We start from the raw sequence: 20,195 nt of genomic DNA on the forward strand, positions 1-20,195 counted from the left end.
CCCCTCAACTCCCAACCCCAAACCACTGGCCTCCAGACCACCTCCCCTCCCCCATATTCACTCAGCTGAGGGGAAAACGAGGTAAGGAAAAACTGTTCTGAAGGGTAAATAGGGCCAAGATTTAAATTTTAGGCAAAATCAATAGGAAATCTGGGGATAATGTATCTAATGAGAGAGAGTGTCTGTGTATAAAAGCTGAAATTATGATGAAAGAATTGGATTGGAGAAAAACGCGGAGTTATGCAATCGCTTCTCTCCCAAGAGGTGAGCTTTCTTTTGTACATAAATGTCGTCTTCATTGAGTGCCCTCAGTGGAATCCGTAGGGCCATGCAGTTTTCTCATAGATTTTCTTTAAGGGTGACTTACTTAAAGCCGTTCATTGTTAGAATTCCTGGTCCTGCATTCAGACCAGGCATAGCTTGCTTTTTCTGACACCCTTTAACCCTTCCGCTGGATTTTAATGGCATATATTTATGTGTAAAATGAAAACGAGTTAAAATTAGTTCGCGATGTCCCTTGAAATAAGCAAGAACTCTGTGTCATGTGTCAGAACCAGGGCTGTGAATGGCTGAAAGGCAGTCTTTGGTGTACATCACAGAACCACCCATCTCTGAATTCTCACTTGGTCTCCGAGACCAGCTATGCTAAAAGACCGATGACTTGGATGAGCAACGCAAAGTCCTGTGATTTTCAGGTACATAATATGTCCAATGAGACCCGGAGTAGGACATTTGGCTGGTCGGTCTTCCTTGCAAACTCCCAGCGGAGAAAGGTCGTCAGGGAAGATACGTGCGATCCATAGTGGGATTCGGCTCCGAGTCTGTCTTGAACCACACACGAGGGCCTTCTCCGGTGAGACCTAGAATTACGACCCGAGAGCGAGCCCCGAGTTCTCCGTTCCCGCATCTGCCGCGTGCCCAGCTGACGACGCGTGGCCCTGCTGTCCGGAGTCTGTCCGTGTGCGTATGGGAGGAGGACCGAGCACGGCCCCGCGACCCCTTCCGCTGATAGCGTTAGGAAAAGGCCACGAAAGCCGCCCTCCCGAGGCCGTTCAGGGGACCGTGAACGCTTCCCGAGGGCTGCGGCGCGCGGAGCGGCGCGCCGGGCGCCCGGCTCGGGGCCGCGAACGGCGTGCGGCCCGCCCCGGCCCGCGGGCCGCGGACAATGCGGCGCGGGACCTTTGTGCGCCCGCCGCGCCCGCCGCGCCCGCTGCGCCCGCGCGGCACGTACGTCGGCTCCACGTGCGGCGGTGCCGGGCATGTGCGGCTCGCGAGAATGTGCTGGGGCCGCGGCGCGGAGGGAAGGTGGGTGTGGGCGCGCGCGGCGCGGCCGGCGGGCGGGCGGGAGGGAGCGAGGGAGCCCGCGCGGCGCGAGCGCACGGCGCGGCCGGCCGCACAATAAAGTCCGGGGCGGGCGGGGCGCGGGAGGCCGGCCGGAGCGGCCCGCGCTGCGCCATGTGAGCGGCGCCGGGCCTCGCAGGACGCAAACTTTCGCGGCGGCGGCGGCGGCGCCGGCGCCCCGACTTCCCGCCCGGCCCCCGGCCCGCCGCTCGGCGAGGAGACCCCGTAAGTGCGGGCGGCGGCGGGCCCGGCGCCCCGACCTGCCCCGGCCCCCGGCCCGCGCCCCGGCGCTCGCGGCTGAGGCGCCGCCGCTGTAAACATGGCGCCCTGAGGCGCCGCGCCGGGCGGCGGGGCGACGCCGGGGGCCGAGCGCGGGCCGCGGTGCGGGCCGGGGGCCGCGGGCCGGGGCCGGGGCGCGGGCCGGGGGCCGGGGGGCAGGCGCGGAGAGCGGGGGGCCGGGCCGGGCCCGCGAGGCGGCGGCGGCGGGGACCGGAGCGTAATGGCGGGGAAGGCCTGGCGCGCGCGGGCGGGGCGCGGGGCTCCGTGGGGCCGGGCCCGGAGCCGCCCGCCGCTCGCCTCCCGCACAGCTGCGTGGGCGGCGGCCCGGGGCCTGCTCGGTCCCGCGGGGTCCCGCGGGGTCCCGCGGCGGCCGGAGCGGAGGCCCGGGGCGGGCGGCGCGGAGGGAGCGCGCGGGGCCTGCTCGGCCGGGAAGCCGGGGTGTCGCGTGAGCGCCGCCCGCCGGGCCGCCGTCTCCGGGCGGGCAGGCCTGAGGCCCGCGGAGGGCGGGAGGGGGCGTTCGCCGTCGCGACTCGTTCCGAGCGGGGTCGAGGCCGGGCCGGCGCGGCGCTCGGTCCGCGGGCCCCGGGCTCGGCACGGCCTCCGCGGGTCCTTCGGGCCCCGGGGGCGGCCTGCGGGGTCCCCTCTCCACCCGCGCCCGGGCAGGAGCTGCCGAGCCGAGTCTCCTGGGGCGGCCCGCGGACCCCGACTCGCGCGTGGACTGCCCCTCACGCCTCTCTCCCGGGCCAGCTGTGGACGGTCTACGGTGCGGGCCCGGTGTTACGTGCGGTGTGGCATGATACCCGGTGTGTTGTGCTGCCCGGCGGTACCTATGGGGTGGGCATGACACCAAGTGTGTCATGATGCCTGATGGTACCTATGGGGTGGGCATGAGATCCGGTGTGTCTCGGTGCCGGGTGGTACAGATAGGCTGGGTACGATACCCGGTGTGCCAGGTGTTATGTTGGGGGTGCTCATGGTACCTGGTGTGTGCTGTGGTGGGTTGTATGTGGTGTGGGCGTGGTACCCGGTGTGCACGTGGTACCCGATGTTACATACAGAGTGTGCCTGGTACCCAGTTGTCCATGGTGCCTGGTGTTGTGTACGGTGTTTGAATGGTACCTAGAGTGGGCACGAGATACCCGGTGTAGCAGTAAAGGTGTGTCTGGTGTCCGGTGTTCACACATACGGTGTTTCTGTGAGCTCAAAGCTAGTGCCCAGGTAGCCTGTGCAAGGGTGGGAGCCTGAAGGTTGGAGGGCCCCATGTGACCCTGCCGTTTCGGTCCTGGGTCCTCTGGCCTGCCTCACCCAGGTGTTCTGTATCCTACAGCAAGCCATGTCTATGGAAGCAAGAGCCTGCTTAAAAGTAGTTTAACCTGTTGTTGAAAGGCAGAAAGCAAAACATTTGCTTATTTTCTTTTAAACTGAGAAATGTATCAGTTGTGTAATTATGGGATGTTTTTGGGTCGTCGTTTCTAATGGATGGTTGGAGGTGATTGGGGAGATAGTTTTGGTTGTACTTCAAAAGTTTGACTGCTGTCTGGTCAGCAGCGTCACCTTTGTTTTTTCTGAATCCTAATTTGTGCAAGCAGGAGATAAAGGATGAGTTTGGTATAGGCATGTTATTTTCCTTGTCTTTGGCTCACTGGTGCTGGTTACGGTCATTATTTTGGTGGACCCTTCTTTATAAGATGGCCAGGCTGGAGAATCAAGGATTAGAAGATACAGGATGTGATTATGACATAATAAAATATTCTTTTTGCTTAACTTCACGCATACTTCTTGCTTAACTTCTTGGTTAACAGAGAAGTTTTATCTTTTGCATGGTACTTTTTACTGTAGATGTTTTTAGTATGAAAACAATCTTATTTTTACATTCTGTAATTGGGCAATTTATTTTTGCAGTTACTTGTTTCAAGGTGTTTAAACATACATGTAAGTGGGTCCAGCTTTACAAAGAAAAATAAAGTGTTAAAATTTAGCTTCTTCGTTCCTACTAAATGTTCCTAGGATATCATTTGATACTTCGAGTGGATGTCATCTTGCGTGTTTCTGTGAGTTGACATGTGTTTATTTGAACTTTCTCCCTTTTGTAACCTTGTCCCCCTTTTCCTTTAAGGGTCGTTCAGATAGTGTATAACAGAAACATTCATATCCGTTTGGCATATGCTAATTAAGACACTAACTGAAGCTAATTAAGAATTTTAACATTTGTAGTCGAAGTATCAAATGCTGTCCTAATATTGCTTAGAACTCTAAACCTCTGGTGTCTGATTTTCTTACCTTCCGTTAGCATCATTCTGTTGAATTCAACACAAAATATTAAAGCAGATGTATCTAGAAAAAAATTAAAGAGAAAATAGTCAGACTTATAATAGTTAGAAACTTTTGCTATTTGAAAACCTTAACTTTTTTTTTTTTTTTTAAGAAGGTGATTAGGTTTTTGGAGTCACTGGATTAGGGAGGGAGTGTAGCAGAACGACTGGGAGGCCAGGTTGCTTGGGTCTGAATCTCACCTCTGTCAGTTACCAGCAAAATGATCGTGGGCATATTACTTAAAGTTGTCATTCCTGGTCTCAGTTTCTTAATGTGAAAAACAAGGATAACAGTAACTGTATAATCGGGTTATTGCCTCATAAACGACTGTTAGACTGATCGACCTCACTTGAGTCCCATTCACTGTTCATGGTACTCAGCGGAGAGGAGCGAGGCTCTGAGACAGCAGGGCGCACGCTCTCACATGCTTGGTCTTGCTGATTCGAGTTCAACTGTCACAGAGTAACTGAGTTTCTTTTCTCTTTAGTTATCTTAGACGGTTGGAAAATAAGCATTTGTCATAGTCTTTGGGCCTCACTTGAAGCAGCTTTAAGATCTTCCTATCATTACTTTTTTATTGTAAAAAATATAACAATCTACCATCTTAACCCTTTTTAAGTGTATGGTTCAGTGGTATTAAATACATCAGCAGTGTTGTGTACCCATCACTACCATCCATCTCCATAGCTCTTTTCATCTTGTAAATCTGAACTGCATATACATTAAACACTGAACTCTCCATCCACTCTCTTCCCCAGCCCCTGGCAGCTGCCCATCCTTACTTCTTAATATTTGATGAAGAACATAGGTAATTGAAGTATATAGTGTGAGTATTCTTATTTTAACCATTGATTTTAAATTAATTCTGTCTTTTCTCACATCCCTGTCTGTCAGGTTGTATGTTTTATATTTGCTCCAAGCAGGTAGACTTTCTAAGTAAAGGAACACTGCTTGGCACCTCTTGGATCATTGTGGAACGAATCCCATACCATTTTTATTAGGAATTTTGACAAGAAGTCAGAAATAACTGATTTGAGTTTAATTTCTACCCACATCTCTTGCATGATAACTGTCAGTTACTTCCTTGGCAGTGGCATTGTCTGATTTGCTACACAGTTTAAATCTGCTTTGGTGCAGTGATTCCGTGAAGTTATCAGTGGTCTGTCTTCCTCTGGTCCTGACTTTTAGAAATGTTTTGGTTTCTGCAAGTTTAGTTCATAGTTGTGTACCTGGTAATAATACATATCCCATGTTGTATGTTTTACTGTGTCTTAGCCACTCTGCCAAGTTTTTACATACACTATCCTCTTTTTTAAAATCCTGCACTTGATCATCTTGAAAGCATAGCAGTCTTTTCAATGGAAACACAAAGCCCACCTCCTTGTCGCATGGCCCATCCTAGCACACACATTCTCCAATGAGAAGTGAGTGAACTAGGAGTTCTGTGAGAGAATGTGATCCTGAGGACAAAATCCCTGTAATAAGAGGTAAAATGCTAAAAATGAAGATAATGGGAGGGAGATAAAAATCGAAATCTAAATATCCAGTTGTAACTGAAATATTTTAAGCATATGTACTGCTTTAAGGAAAGATCTTTCTGCGTGTGTGTCGCCCGCTGTTACTTACTGATTTTCCTCTTAGGAAAATTATGTAGTTTGTACTGTGAAAATGCTGTACAATATTTAAATACAGAATTACTTACAAATGCAAATACGGTCTGTAAAATAAAAAAAAATACTTATTTGTAAATTTAAAAAAAAATTGTAGAGCCCATTATGTGTTTAGTAGAGAAGTTTAGCAAATTGTTAGATGTGTAACTCAATCTTACAAATAATTTATATGAAATGAGTAAATATTCATATATTTAATTCATTCTATTTTTTGGGGGGTGCATTTTCTGTGCAATAAATAAATGGCTAAACATTTGCCTAACTTTATGCAAAATTCAAAAAATGATAAAGGTAATGGAATACTGTTATATGAGCAACTTTAGGAGATCATTGACTCTTACCTAGTCTTCAGTGCTGAGAGGAATATATTTAGCAGATCACATATGCTCTTATATGTTATTTGGAAAATATGTGTTGCCAAAAACGTATACAGTGTTTTATTTATTTTTGTAAAGTAAGTGATATTTAAGGATTGTAGATAAAGTAGTTTTGTCTTAAGTAAGTGCTTTTACAGTTCCAGTTATTCCATAATTCATCTGTTTTATAAGGTCATATTAAAACAATGTATAGTATTTTTTTTTTATAATGGATTGAATGTGTTAGACTATCTTGAGTTCATTTATTAAACATCATTACTTACTGAAACTCTACTATGTACTAGACCCTTGCTAGGTAACACCATTACTGATGCAAGTGCAATAAAATGTAACAGAAGAAAGTGAGTATTTGAGCTAAGATTACTTTTGAGATTTTAACACTGATGATGTCAGATTTACTCTAATATGTAACTTTGTGATTTTTCTATATTAATTGCCTGAGGATTTTTAAAAACAACTGTGTTATGATTAGTAATTTTTATGTTCTCCAGGTATGTTTTCTAAGCATTTAAATGATAGGCCCACTTAAAATTTTTAATATTTTTTCCTAGTTTGCTTTACTTGTATGCTAAGTAAATAGGAAATATAGGTTGAAGAAGGAAGATTCTTCTTTCCTAGTTCAAGCATTTACCATGTAAACACTAAAGAAAGATATATACAGATATTTTTAAATGGATTCATATTGCAAGTGGGAGATTTCACAATTGGGATTAAAAAATGCTATGTTTTTTAAAATCAGGAAGATAAGTGTGGTTTATTGCAAGACCCTGTCATAAATACATTTAAATTTGACTGTGTGCACATTGGGTTCCTTTAGAAGTCTACTTTGTAAGCAGTTTTTAGAAAGCTGAGTTTCATCTTGTGGCAGCACTTATTGAGCATCTAATATAATAGTCTGTTTACATACTCCCTTTAGTCCTCACAGCGGCATGAGGAAAGTAGTAGTATAGTATGATTATATGATAAACTATAGTATTACAGTACAATTGTAACTTTTATAACTTATAAGAGAACAGATTTAGGAGGGAGAGGTTACCAGGGCCTGAGGTCACATAGAATATGTGATCAGATGGTTATTTGAATTCAAGTGTATGACTACCAGACCCAGACTCTGGCTGCTCTGTCTCTCTGAAACTCACCAAGTCCTTGGATCTTTGTACTGATGCACCTCCGTCTCCCAAATGTACAAGTCTGCCAAAGCGAGGAATAATAAAAGCACGTAAGACAGAGCTAAGTCTTTTTACAAAAGGAGGAGGTGGAAAGAAAAGGAATATTAGAAATGTCCTGGTAGTCAGTGTCCCATGCATAAAGTTCTGGGTAGTTCCAGTTTCACTGGTGATCACAGAGCAAGCAGCTCTAATTGGCTCATTTTCTTGCTGTCACTGTGGGCAGCTCACATTGGGAAGATACTTGGCAGAGGATGGGAGGGAGGAACATACAACTTGAATACTTACGTATAGAAATGTTTGAAACCACTGGAGATTAACTCTGCACTAGAGTACGCCTGCTGTATGAGAGGAGGCAGCCTGGCCTTGAGGGCCTGTGGGTCATCAGTCGGGGTTGAAATAGCTAATTTCTTGAAAGTTGCTCTAAGTGTGAAGGCTTCAGATTTTAGGAGGTGTTTACTGTCATCTAAAATAAAGTATTCTGAGAAGCTTATGGTGAAGAGAGAAACGGATAACTGAGTTGTAGCATTCGCAGATTCAGATTGTCCTGATATTCATCAGTGGGGATGTTACTACACGACAGTGAATTTGGTTTCCTCATATTTAATAGCTATGGGAAGATTTAAAAAAATACTTCTAGTGAAGGCTGAGCATGAGGAAATTATCTCAACATTAAAGTCATCATGAATTTTTTAGTTTTTTTTGTAGATCAATTTATCTGCCTGTTGTCTCAAAACTGCATCTGAGAAATGCTGTTTGGGAAATCAGGTCTTTAATTTTCAATTGATTTCTGACACGGAGCCCTTCTTGAATTGATATAAACTATACCTAGTTTGCCCAGTTTTGGGGGGTAGAAACAAGTGAGACTAATTTTGGGGAGATTTCCATTAATATATTTAAAAGAATTTTGGGGTATTTCATTTATCATTACAGATTTTGTCTTTTTAAATCATAGAGGATATAAAGTTTAAGGTGATTTATTTTTCTGTTGTACTTACAATTTAACATTTTCCCTTATGTTTAAAAACATGTTTAGTGTTATATAGTGTCAAAATACCTGATATGTTTTATTTTTATTTTTTTCTGATATGTTTTATTTTGAAATACTGTACATTCTTTACTATTCTGCACATACATATTCCATTCACATAACCTTTAGAAGCCTCTCATTTGTGGTCAGTATTCATATTGGATTATTTCAGATAAGAAACTTCCATTTGAATAATTTGAAAGTTGAATTTTATTTTCTTAGGTTTGTTAATAAACTAGCTTTAGTCTCAGTTATTTTCAAGTGAATTAAAAGCTGAATAACCACTAATCAGTTTAAAGTTAGATTTTTCTCTTCGTTTGTGTCCACATTTTAAATAAGTGCAAATGAAAAATACACTGTCGTCAGCCTTAATTGCAGTATTGTTTTGGTCGTCGTCTTTCACTGAGTTCTTTGGGATTCTAGCTGACGCCTTAGGAACCAGGAGCAGCCTGTGTGCTCTTCATGGTACACTGGTTCTCCATCACAACTGAGCGTCTATTTGAATTACTTTTGAAACAAAACCATTAAATCAGAATCTGTGGAGATGGATCTGGCCTCTAGTTTTAAAAGTTCCATGTTTTAAAAATCTACTATTCAAGTTTCAAATTTTAATTTTTTAAAGTAGGTCATGATATATATATGTAGAGAGAGAGAGCCTTCTTTCAAATACTTCTTTTTGGAATGGCTTATAGAAAATCGTGTGCCCTGTGCCCTTTAGCTTTATATCTCTGAAATTGTCTTTCAAGAGTAATATTCATGAAGTTTCTGAAAGAGGATTGACAGTCTGAAAAATACGTGTTTCCCAGAAGGAAACCTTGAGTCTTCTCTGGTTCCTGTAAAATGTCCTGTATTTTCTGCTGTTGGTTGGAGAAGGTGGATGTCCAAGATAGGTTTGGTTAGTGGTGTTTCTTGATGGTCCTGCATCATGTCTGAGATGAATGATATTCAGGAGATGGACTGCCACTCAGTGTCAGTGTCTCTGGGCTTTCCTGTAATTTGAGCAGCAGCCTAGTGTTCCTGCCGGTGCTGGAGTAAGCAGCTTGCGACCCTGATGGATATTGGGAAGAAAGAATGTGTATGTCTTTCCCTAGACCGTCATGCCAGCCATGGGGGGCTGTGTCTGCAGGTGGTGAGGCCGCATGAGGTTTTTTGGACTCTGCTCAGCAGTCTGGCTAGCCCTGGCCTTTGTCTGAATTTCAGATGCTCCTTGGTATTCCTCTAGTTTGGGAGTGTCATTTCCACTTGCAGGTGGTTGGTTCCCCAGAGACATGGGCATTGCAGGAGCAGATTCAGTGTCTGAGCCGAATATCAGAAGAGTATGGAGGAAGAAGCCCTGCCACTTGACTACTGCTGGCCAGTGTCTGCACCTGTCCTTGGTTGCTGTATTTCTGACTCGAGCAAGCCGAGTGTGTCTCGCTCCCTCCCTTCCTCTCTGGTGCAGTGTCCGTCGGTTCTGCAGAGGCCAGGGTACATGGCAGATGGGACTTTTAGGTTACCAGATACATTCAAGAAGTATATTAATTGCTACTGAGGGAATTGCATTTTAAATAGAATATTTTTATAAAACTTGACCTTGAAATAGAGTGGAAATGTTAAATGGGTATACTATTACGAGTTGGTGTTCTCAAGTAGCGGTACCATTTCATAGAATGATCCTGAGTGTTGTAATATGAAGGGAAGACGATCTGTGGTCTGATTAATGGAGAGTAATTGGCTTAAAAATTTGGATTCAACCAAATGAAATACTAATCCGAAAGCTGGTGGCCAGCCTCTGCTCCTGGTCCCCTCGACTTGGGGAGATGGCAGGCTTCGTTTGGTTCTTTCCCTGACAGCCCAGTTTGCTACTAGGCAGTAAGGTGCGGGCGTCTTCAACCTCTCCTAATGCATTTGTTTTCCTTTGCAGTTGGGCCGTAACCTGTCGTTCGTGATATTTTGGAGTCCCTTTTTAGTCTAACTTTTTAGTCTTATTTTCTGTTCCCCTAGGTAAAACTTTTACTTCAGCCAGTCATTCTGTTTGTTCTTTTAATAAGTTTTTTTTTTTTAATTCATAGATAGTACTGGTTGTATAAATAATACTTTATAACTTTGGCTCAGGTATCCTTTTCCCCCTCCTCACTCCACCTCCAGTGCTAAAGTCAGCTTAAAATTTACTTTAAAACTCGCTGGCATTCGGGAGCTCTGTCGGGTTTCATCTTCCTCGCCTTATTGCTATCCCGCAGTGATCTGTCCCCTCAGTTTAACTTCCACAGCATTTAAAGTTTGCCTCAATGAGTTTTTTTTTTTCCTCATCTAGTTCTTATTCTTTTGCCTTTTATTATTATTTCAGTTTTACCCCTATCATCATCTTCCCAGTTCCTTGACCAGAAAACACCAGCTTTTAAATATTATAATCCCTGGTATGTACAGTGCTGTGCGTACAGTAGGTCGCATGAGTGTGTATAGGTAGACAAAGGAGAGAGTGCTCTTTCTCTTTTCATTGCTGACAGGTGTGGGCAGACGCACGCGCACGCACGCACGCGCACACACACACGCACACACACACACACGCACACACAGCAGAAACAACACACCCACTGCTCTGATTTTCTCCCCTCTCCTCCCCGCCTGTAATCTTTGCCCTTCCTGAGCGCTCCTCAAAACTGTCGTCTTTCCTTGTTTTTCTCCTCTTCCTCCCCATGCAGTGTTTGCCACCGTCATATGACTGGAGCCCTCAGCTGGTCCATCACCCTCAGCTGTATTTTGAGGCCCGTTCCCCTCATGGTTGTGAGATGGCTGCATCAGTTTGGGGCATCACATCTGGATCTAGTGACATTCAGAGAAAGGAGAGACCAGGAGCTAGGACTTCTGTCCTAAAAGTAGCCCTAGCGTGCTTTTCCCTCACTGAGTCGCACGGCAGTCACTCGGCCTGGTATCAGGTGATAAGGAAGGTGGAATTACTGTGGTCGGTACAGACTCAACTTCTAAGCTGAAGAGCTGTTCGGAGTCTAATCCCTCTTCTGCTGAACAGTTCTTCAGTGACTTCCCACTGTCCTTGGGTTAAAGTCTCAAATCCTTTATAATGGCTTGTGAAACTCAGCATAACCTGGCCCCTGTGTACTGTGCCACCTTACCTAGTGCCGGTCTTCCTTTGCTTCAGCCTTGTTAGCTAACCCTAAATGTCTTAGAGGCTTCAGCTTAAATGTCACTTTTTCAGGGAAACTGTAGTGATTCTCCGCGTTGAGGTGAGGGGGTACAGACTCCTGTGTAGCCCTCTGAGCTCCTACAGCTCCTGTACTCAAAACAGACAAAATTGTTGTTTAATATAAATAAATGTTGACTGATTAAATGGCCTGGGTATTCTAACGTACAGGAATCAGAAGAACTCATGGCAGGGAGCTATAAAATATCCATGACTGACAATACGGTTAAAATGAGTGTTGCATGTGCTCGAGTAACATTTGTATTAGCTTGTTAGGCTACTGTTTTTTAAATAATAAAGTTTACTTTTGGAAGAACAATACAGTAGTAAAGTATAATTAAACATATTCAGTTAGCTTACCGTTTTTAATATTTCTATATTAAATTCTAGGTATGTTTTGGCATATTGGAATGAATTTTCTACTTGATAAAAGTATTATCCTTCAGACATTATATTGCCCAGGAGGGAGGCAGTCATTCTGCTCCGAGAGAGGAGAAAAGCTGAAGCAGAGTCTGATAAAGTGAATTATTTTCACTCTGCCTTTCTGTGGAACCCTGCTCCTCAGACTAGAGAGTGATCACTAACTACCCTGCCTGCCCAGTCTTCACAGACCAGAGGGAGAAAGCTGAGAAGTACAGTTCTAAGTGAAGGAAGTCGTTTGCCAGCTGTACCTGAGGCGTAATGGCTGTGAGCTCACCCAGTGCCATTCTGGCAGCTTTCAGAGGTGAGCTGCGGCTTAGGCTGTGGCCACTTTTAATGCTGATGAGATGGGATTATTTTAGAAAACAATACACCTTCATTAACCATGGTTAATCATTACATACTCTTTTTCAGTTTCCTGGAGACTCATGTCCTCCCCTGCCCCACTGGTAGCCTGTAAGCTCCCTCCTTGGCCCCAAGGCCCTTCCTAACTAACACGGTGCCCTGGGCTGTACTGGCAAATCAGAAGCATGAAATGAAGCCAAACTTCTTTGACACCCCCTTTCAAGATTACAGAAAACATTTTAACCGGATTAAAACTCAAAGTACTTTAAAAACAGACACTGTGTTAAAATAACAGGTACTTGACAGTTTAGCTCTACAGAGTGGCAGATTTACTGGCAGACACTGTCAGTGTCTGCTGTTCCCTGTGTCCAGCCGTTGCCATACACTTCACACAATACGTCAGATAATCGTAAGATTTCAGATTGTCTCGCATATTTAGTAAAATGTTTTATACATTTTCAAAGATACAAACTTTGAGATGTGTGTTATATTAATTCAGTAAGACAGTATGAGAAATAACTCAGTCCTGCTCAGAAGTGGACTGTTTGCCTGCATGTGTGCCATAGTGAGTGATGTTTGCGTTGGTGTGGGGCACGGTCAAGAGCCCTTGTGCCGTGTGTTCTCACCCTGTGTGTGGATTTGCTCTTGGATCTAGAGCACGGTCATGTAATTTCTTAGTTGTTTCTTCTGTCGCTTATTCGTTATAGCAAAATATATATGGTAAAATGAGATTTGCTCCTTTGTTAAGCTAAAATATCTTTTATTTGGACTGCTAAATAATGGTTTAAAAATTATAGTTAATTTTCATGTAATTATAATGTAAATAATGGAAAAGTTCAGTTGCAAACTGGTCTCATTAATTAGAGAGACAATAATTTTAAAGGTAAATGTATTAGGAAAAAGGTCAGTGCAGATCAGGATACTACCTAGATCTTATCTTTAGAAGCATGCAGTGACTCTTAATGTGCATGAAAGTAGAAACCATTATTTGAGTTGTCTACCATTTAAATTCATTCAAACATTTAATATGCAGGATGTGTTACTTTTAGTGTAAAATGTTAATACCTGATAAAATTGACTTATTTCCTGTTGTCTCTCTGCCCTTGAATGCCTTCTGCATGGTGCCGCTCTGTCCATCTGTGCGGCAGTCCAGAATTTCTGTTTGTCATTTTCTTCAAATTTGAAGTTTACCATTCTACAATCTACAAATTATGACAAAGTGCTTTTGAAAAAAATATTTGAGAAATGAAGCATTCTGGTTTACCTAGTATAGGCTAGTACGATTGCTATGTGATAAATGAATGGCTAATTAAAACTAATTTTAATACAAACATTAAATACCCTATTTCATAGATTGTTAAGTTCCTGTCATTTTAACTAACCTGTTAGGAAATGTTATGAGCGTATCATAGTATCACAGTCACCCCTGTTCTGCCATGCCGACATTTATCCAGAGGTGGACGGATATCTCTAAGTGGAAATATCGTAAAAGCTTCAGTTTTTTTCATCTTCCCTACTTAAAATGGTTTTCAGGAGGTTTATTTCATAACGTTATAAAAATGGCTGTTCAAGACATTTAAAAAGTAACCATCACATTTTGTTTACAATTATAGTTGATTCTTGTTACTTGCTGTAGTTATGTTCCCAGGAAGTCACAAACACACACAAACACTGAACTACCCGAAGGGAAACGCAGGCTCGGTTCCTGGTAGCCTCTGGTCACAACACTTTTGTAAATCAGAATGCCATTTCCATTATGGAGGTTCGTTTGCCAGCATTCTTGTGAAACACACCACTCTCAGCAGCAAAAACCTGTTCTTCTACATGATCTCTTTGCCTGCGAGTTTTTCTCCTCTGCCCGCCAGTACTAGCAGAGGAGTCTTTGTATTTTCCTGACCGTGGCTGTCATCTCATGGATCCACGAGCGTCACCCCTTTTCTGTCTTCATGGCTCCCTCACACTCTCTAGATGTTATTTTGCACTTTCCATAATGCCCTTGGGGCGCAGCTGGCACAGTCTTCCTTGTTCCGAGTGCACCTGATGGCCGGTCCTGAGCGGCCTAACTCGGGTCTAAGCGAAGCTCACGTGACACATCACACCCTTCTTGCACTTGGGAATACTAGACACCACCATGCTTGGGTCCATTTTAAACAGCGAAATCAAACAAAAAGCACAAAAGTAAAACAGCAGCAGCAACAAAAAAACACCAAAAATGTGGCACTAAATACATTGTAAAAAGGACAGTATTTACTGTCTGAGCTGGAAGGACAAGGCGGAGCGTTGCCTTGCTCCACCTCAGCTGGGACCGTGCGTGTGAGTGTCTGTGTGACTGCAGAAGGACACGAGTATCGATTTTTGGGTTACGGATAATTTTAGCGAGTTGGTGAATTCACAAATATGGGACCTGCAAGTAATCAGTATCAACATATGTGAGCTAAAGTGTCAAGGTTTTTATCCTTTTCATGTCTTTTAATTCTTATTTTATAAAAGAATAAGTTTTGTATTGAAATTTCATGGCTACAAATGGAATATAAGTAACTTCCTCTTATTTCGAGTTCTTTTGATTGCACGTTTTTTTTCCTTGTGGCTTTATTTCTTTTTCCAACCTAGGTGGGGCTTAGTATATACTAGGCCCTTGGTAAATTTGGCTTTAACCTATTTCCCCCTTAGAAAAAATAAGTGCTCCCACCGCCAGTGTTAATTTTACATAAACACGCTCTCTGAGGCTGAAGCAAATCCGACTGGTTTTCAGTGTGAAAATAAAGTATAAAAACTGTTCTTGGAGTTGTTTCTAAACAGAACTTGTCTCTAATCCTAATGTAACAGAAATGTATGATGGTCAGTATTTAATAATTCTTTTTCGTGTGTAAATTTCAAAGCATGGAACAACACAAAGCAAAACATCTAGGGTTTGACATTTTCAGCAACCAAGAATTAATATATTTTGTAAATGGAAATAGCACTACTAAAAACAATGCTGTAAAGTAGAATGATGTCATTTGTTTCCAAAGACTATTGATATACTAGAGCAATGTGAAAATAATAATAAAAGTGAGGTAGTTTGTGGCAGACTTTGGGGGTGAGGTTAGTACTGTAATCGCGAGTTACCTCGGGGTAAACGCTGCAGCCACAAGTGCCTCCGGCGAGTGTTCTTGGGGCCAGGGGGAAATAGGCTAAACTAGGATTAGATGTTTTTCTCCCCAGAAAGCATTTCATGTGATTAAACAAATCAGATGTAGTTCAAAGTAACTGAGATTTTATGGGGTGGGAGGCAGGGGGATGTACATTGTTTTGCTCTGTATTTTTTAAATTTTAAGTTGAGAAAGGTGATTGATCCCAGGGCAGCAGACTTAGAAAAAAAGATTGACACATTTGATTATATAAAAATTTAAAACTAAGAAAGCTTCTTACAAAGGAAAAAACTAGGAGGATATTGGTGATATAAATGATAACCCAAAGGGTACTATCCTCAGGTGTGTGAAGAATGTTGAAGTATCATTAGAAAAATGGCAAACAGTAAATACAGAGAGCACACACACTTTTCTAAGAAGAGCTAAACTGTGAAAAGAAATTATTTGTAAAGATGTTTGGCCAAAGTAGCATCTTAAGCAAATTAAAATGACATAGTTTTCGCACTATGAACATTAAGACAAGACCAAGGTTCTCCACCATGACCAGTCCTCCCCGGGAGACCGGCTGTCATCAGGGTGGTTGGTGTGATATTTTAGTGGACAGCGTACTTAAAATTTTAAAAGGAAAAGGGAAGTCTTTGAGAAACACGCATACTAAAAAGAGGTTACTGTGCCATTGAGTGGTAAACACTGAAGTAGGAGATAGAAAATTTACAAAACTCAAGCACACAGATGCAAAAGCATGACATTTGGTTTGCAGCCAGTGAGTTTGCACCCCCAGGAGACATTTGGCCTTGCCTGGAGACATTTTTAATTGTCATGCCTTGAGGGATACTTGGCATCTCGTGGGCAGAGGCTAGGGATGCTGCTAACACTCTACAGCACACAGGACAGCCCTGCAACACACGCACCTGGCCCTTGAGAGCCCCCTGGTGTAGGGCAGGCGGCTAGTGCAGCTCGCCAGGTGTCGCTGCCCCACCGCCTGTGTGATGGCCTGCGTCTTTACGAAACTGCGTTCACTCTGTCTCTCACTTAAGCAGGGGTGGGAGTGTCCAATATACTTCGGATTTCCAATCACATTTTTTAAAGAAATCTGCAGTTATTTGGAAGATTTATAAATCTTATTTTAAATAAGGATGAGTAGACGTTTCTGTATTTTCATGTTTAATTAACATGAGTCATGTAACTAACTTGCTGGAAAACATTTTTTTCCTTTACATGTGATTACTTTCTTAATGGAATATGCCAGTCACAAAGATGATACATATTTTAGCTTAAAGACCTTTATTTAAGTTAAACAAAACAGCTACTTCCCTAACCTTCAGGTAGTGTGAAAACCAGAAATTTGGAAGTAGACTGATGGATTATATTCATTTGAGAGAGAGCATGTTTGTGGAGTGCAGAATTTCTGATTATTTTGTCTGAGTTTTCATAATATCCAGGACATAATTCAAAGCACTTATTTAGTAAAAGCACAAAATAATTTGAGTCAAAATACAAATACAAAAATACCTGTATAATACTTAATATTTTAGGTTATGTAGGGACAGATTTTGCATTGATATTTGAAAGTTGGCTGTATAAAATACCATTTCAATTTTTTTTGGTAGTAGTGGGGAGGAAGAGATTCTAGAGTCATTTGTGTTTTTAATTAAATTTCATAATTTATGCTTAATGTCATTTTGTTATTAAGGATAGATTACTATTTACAACAATGAATGTTTGATACCTAGGGTTTGGGAGTTTTTACAGAAATAATTTAGACTTAAGATATATGGCAAAATATTATTAAAGACAAAAGGCTCATATTTCTACTTTTAAATATGTTTGAAGTTTTCCATAATAGTTGTTTTAAAAAGTTAATAGCAATAACGAAAGCAGACAGGAGCTACTTTCTGGAGGATAGGGAGCTGGTCTCAGGGAATGGAAGGAGAGACACATTCAAAGATAAGTGATTGTGGTTTGAAAGTTCCTTTTAAGTTGAAAAATTTTTAACAGTAACTGTAAAAATAATTCTGTCCAGACTCCTCAGTTCAACCGAGTGACATGTCAGTTGGCTTTAGTGACTGTGTTTTAAGTGAACAATTCAGTGGTTTCTCGCACATTCCCAGGGTTGTGCAGCCATTACCACTAATTCTGGAACATTCCACACTGCAAAAAAGGAACCGTGAATCCATTAACACCTCCCCCCGCCCGCCATCCCCCTCCCTTTGTCCCAGGCAACCACTCGTCTGCTTACTGTCTGTGGATTGGCCTCTTCTGGACATTCCATGTCAGTGGAGTCACACAACATGTGGCCTTGTGTCTGGCTGAACATGGGTGTATAACTGTTTCTTTGAGACCCTGCTCTCAGTTCTTTTGGATATATGCTCTGCAGTGGAATCGCCGTATGAGATTTCTATTCTTGATTTTTCTAGGAACCTCCATACTGTCTCCACAGCAGTCGCACCATTTTACATTCCCACCTGCAGTGCACAAGGCTTCTCTCTTCTCCACATCCTCAGTAACGCTTGTTCTCTGTTGTTTCCTGTTTCTTTAGTCCCCGTGCTAGTTGGGTGTGAGGTAGTATCTCACTGTAGATTTGATTTGCTTTTTCCTAATAACTCCGTTACATTTTTAAGTGGTAGTCTTAAAATTTTTTTTTTTTAAATTTTCAATTACAATTAACATACAATATTAGTTTCAGGAGTACAGCATAGTGGTTCCTAATTTACATAACTTATGAAGTGATTCCCCTGATTGATCTAGTCCCCGCCTGGCCCCATAATATAATATCATTGACTGTGTTCCCTGTGCTGTACTTTACATCCCCGTGACTGTTTTTATAACCAGCCATTTGTACATCTTAATCCTTTTCCCCTTTTCTCCTAGACCCCAACTCCTCCCATTTGGCAACCATCAAAATGTTTTCTGTATCTGAGTTAGTTTGTATTTTTTTTTGTTTGTTTATTTTGTTTTTTAGATTCTACATGTAGATGAAATCATATGGTATTTGTCTTTCTCTGCCTTGACTTATTTCACTCAGCACAATACCCTCTAGGTCCATTCATGTCGCACGTGGCAAGGCTGTATTTCTGTGTGTGGCTGAGCAATATCCCGTTGCATGTGTGTATCTCATCTTTATCCGTTCACCCATCCATAGACACTTAGGTTGCTTCCGTATCTTGGCTATTGTAGCTAATGCTCTAATGAACAGGTACATGTATCTTTTTTGGTTAGTGATTTGAATTTCTTCAGATAAAAACCCAGAGGTGGAACTGCTGGGTCATAAGGTAGTTCTGGTTTCAGTTTTTCACGGAACCTCTCCGTGGTGGCCGTACCGGTTTACGTTCTCACCAACAGTGCGCGAGGGCTCCCTTTCCTCCCCTTCTTCACCAGCATGTGTTTGTTGGTTTACGGTTGGTGGCCATTCTGACAGATATGTGGTGCTATCTTGTGGTTTTGATTTGCATTTCTCTGATGATTAGTCATGTCGAGCATCTTTTCACATGTCTGTTGGCCATCTCTATTCTCTTTGGAGACATAACCAGGTTATCTGCCCATTTTTGAACCAGATCGTTTTTTTGCTGTTAAGTTATATGGGTTTCTTCTATGTTTTGAATATTAACCCCTTATTGGATGTATCCTTGGCAGATACTTTGTCCCATTCAGCAGGTTGCCTTTTTGTTTTTTTGATGGTTTCCTTCGCTATGCAAAAACTTTAGTTTGATGTCCCGTTTTTTCGTTTTGTTTCCCTTGCCTTAGGAGATATATCAGAAAAAAAAAAATTACTAAGCCATGTCAGAGAGTTTACTGCCTCTGTTTTTGTCTACAAATTTTATGGTTTCTGCTCTTCCATTTAAGTCTTTAATCCATTTTGAGTTTAATCTTGTACATGGTGTAAGAAAGTGACCCAGTTTCATTCTTTTGCATTTGTGTGTCTAGTTTTCCTGGCACCATTTATTGAATAGACGGTCTTACTCCATTGTATAGTCTTGCTTCCTCTGTCATAGGTTAGTTGACCGTATTGGTGTGGGTTTATTTCTGAGTCCTATGTTGTGTTCCATTGATCTTTGTATCTTTTTATGCCAGTACCATGCTGTTTTGATTATTACAGCCTTGTATAATTCGACAAGTAGCATGACACCTCCAACTTTGTTCTTTCTCAAGATATCTGTGGCTATTTGGGGTCTTTTGTAGTTCTATATCAGTTTTTAGGAATTAACATATAAATGGGAAAATGGTATTAAGAGACTATCAATAAAAAGTAATTTAAAGTTGTTGATAGACTTTGGGAAAATGTCAACCTAACCTCTATAACAAAGAAATCTACATTATACGTTGCGATAAATTTTAAAATTTTATGTAATACGTGTCGAAATACTTCAACATAGTTATATTTATTTGTTAGATAGTAGATGATAACAACTTGAACCCACCACCAAGAAGTAAAAATCAGAATTTATTTGATCTTATGTACCCTTCCAGTGTGTTCCTCCTTGACGCAGTCTTCTCCCTATTTTGCTTATTTTTAAGTTTTTCCTGACTTGCTTTCTCTTTTATTCTCATCTTTTTGTAGCATTTGTATGATATAAAACAAGACACTTAAATAGATGTAAGGGATTGCATTAAATATTGATTTATAGGGATAGGAGCTTTGCTAGAGTTACTTGGAGCACCTCACCAATTAGGATGGCCACTATCAAAAACAAAAAATAGAAAATTAGGTGTTGAAGAGAATATGGAGAAATTGGAACCCTTGTGCGCTGTTGGTGAGAATGTAAATTGGTGCAGCTCTTGTGGAAAACAGTGTGGAGGTTTCTCAAAAAGTTAAAAATGGCGCTACCATATGACCCAGCAACCCCATCACTGGGTCCCTACCCAGGGATTGAAAGCAGGGTCTCCAAGACACGTTTGTACACCCACGTTCACAGCAGCATTGCCCAAGGTAGCTAATATGTGGAAG

At 42.4% G+C, this 20,195-nt stretch overlaps 1 protein-coding gene across 6 annotated transcripts in view; it reads left to right on the forward strand.

The window, feature by feature from the left end:
• The first annotated feature begins 572 nt into the window (after positions 1-572).
• The window catches only part of ZMYND11 (zinc finger MYND-type containing 11), an 89,804-nt gene continuing 70,181 nt past the window's right edge, over positions 573-20,195 (forward strand). For 2 of the 6 annotated variants that reach the window (XM_039870953.1, XM_039870958.1), the window contains exon 1: positions 1,242-1,305. The gene's annotated coding sequence lies outside the window, so the exon portion shown is untranslated. Of the gene's footprint in view, positions 696-719; positions 854-1,182; positions 1,306-1,414; positions 1,567-20,195 lie in introns of those variants that run through there. The other 4 variants (XM_039870950.1, XM_039870947.1, XM_039870944.1 and 1 more) reach the window with 4 other exon arrangements.

This window comes from Pteropus medius, unplaced genomic scaffold, assembly GCF_902729225.1.
Source record: "Pteropus medius unplaced genomic scaffold, Ma_sr-lr_union100, whole genome shotgun sequence".
NCBI classification, from domain to species: domain Eukaryota; kingdom Metazoa; phylum Chordata; class Mammalia; order Chiroptera; family Pteropodidae; genus Pteropus; species Pteropus medius.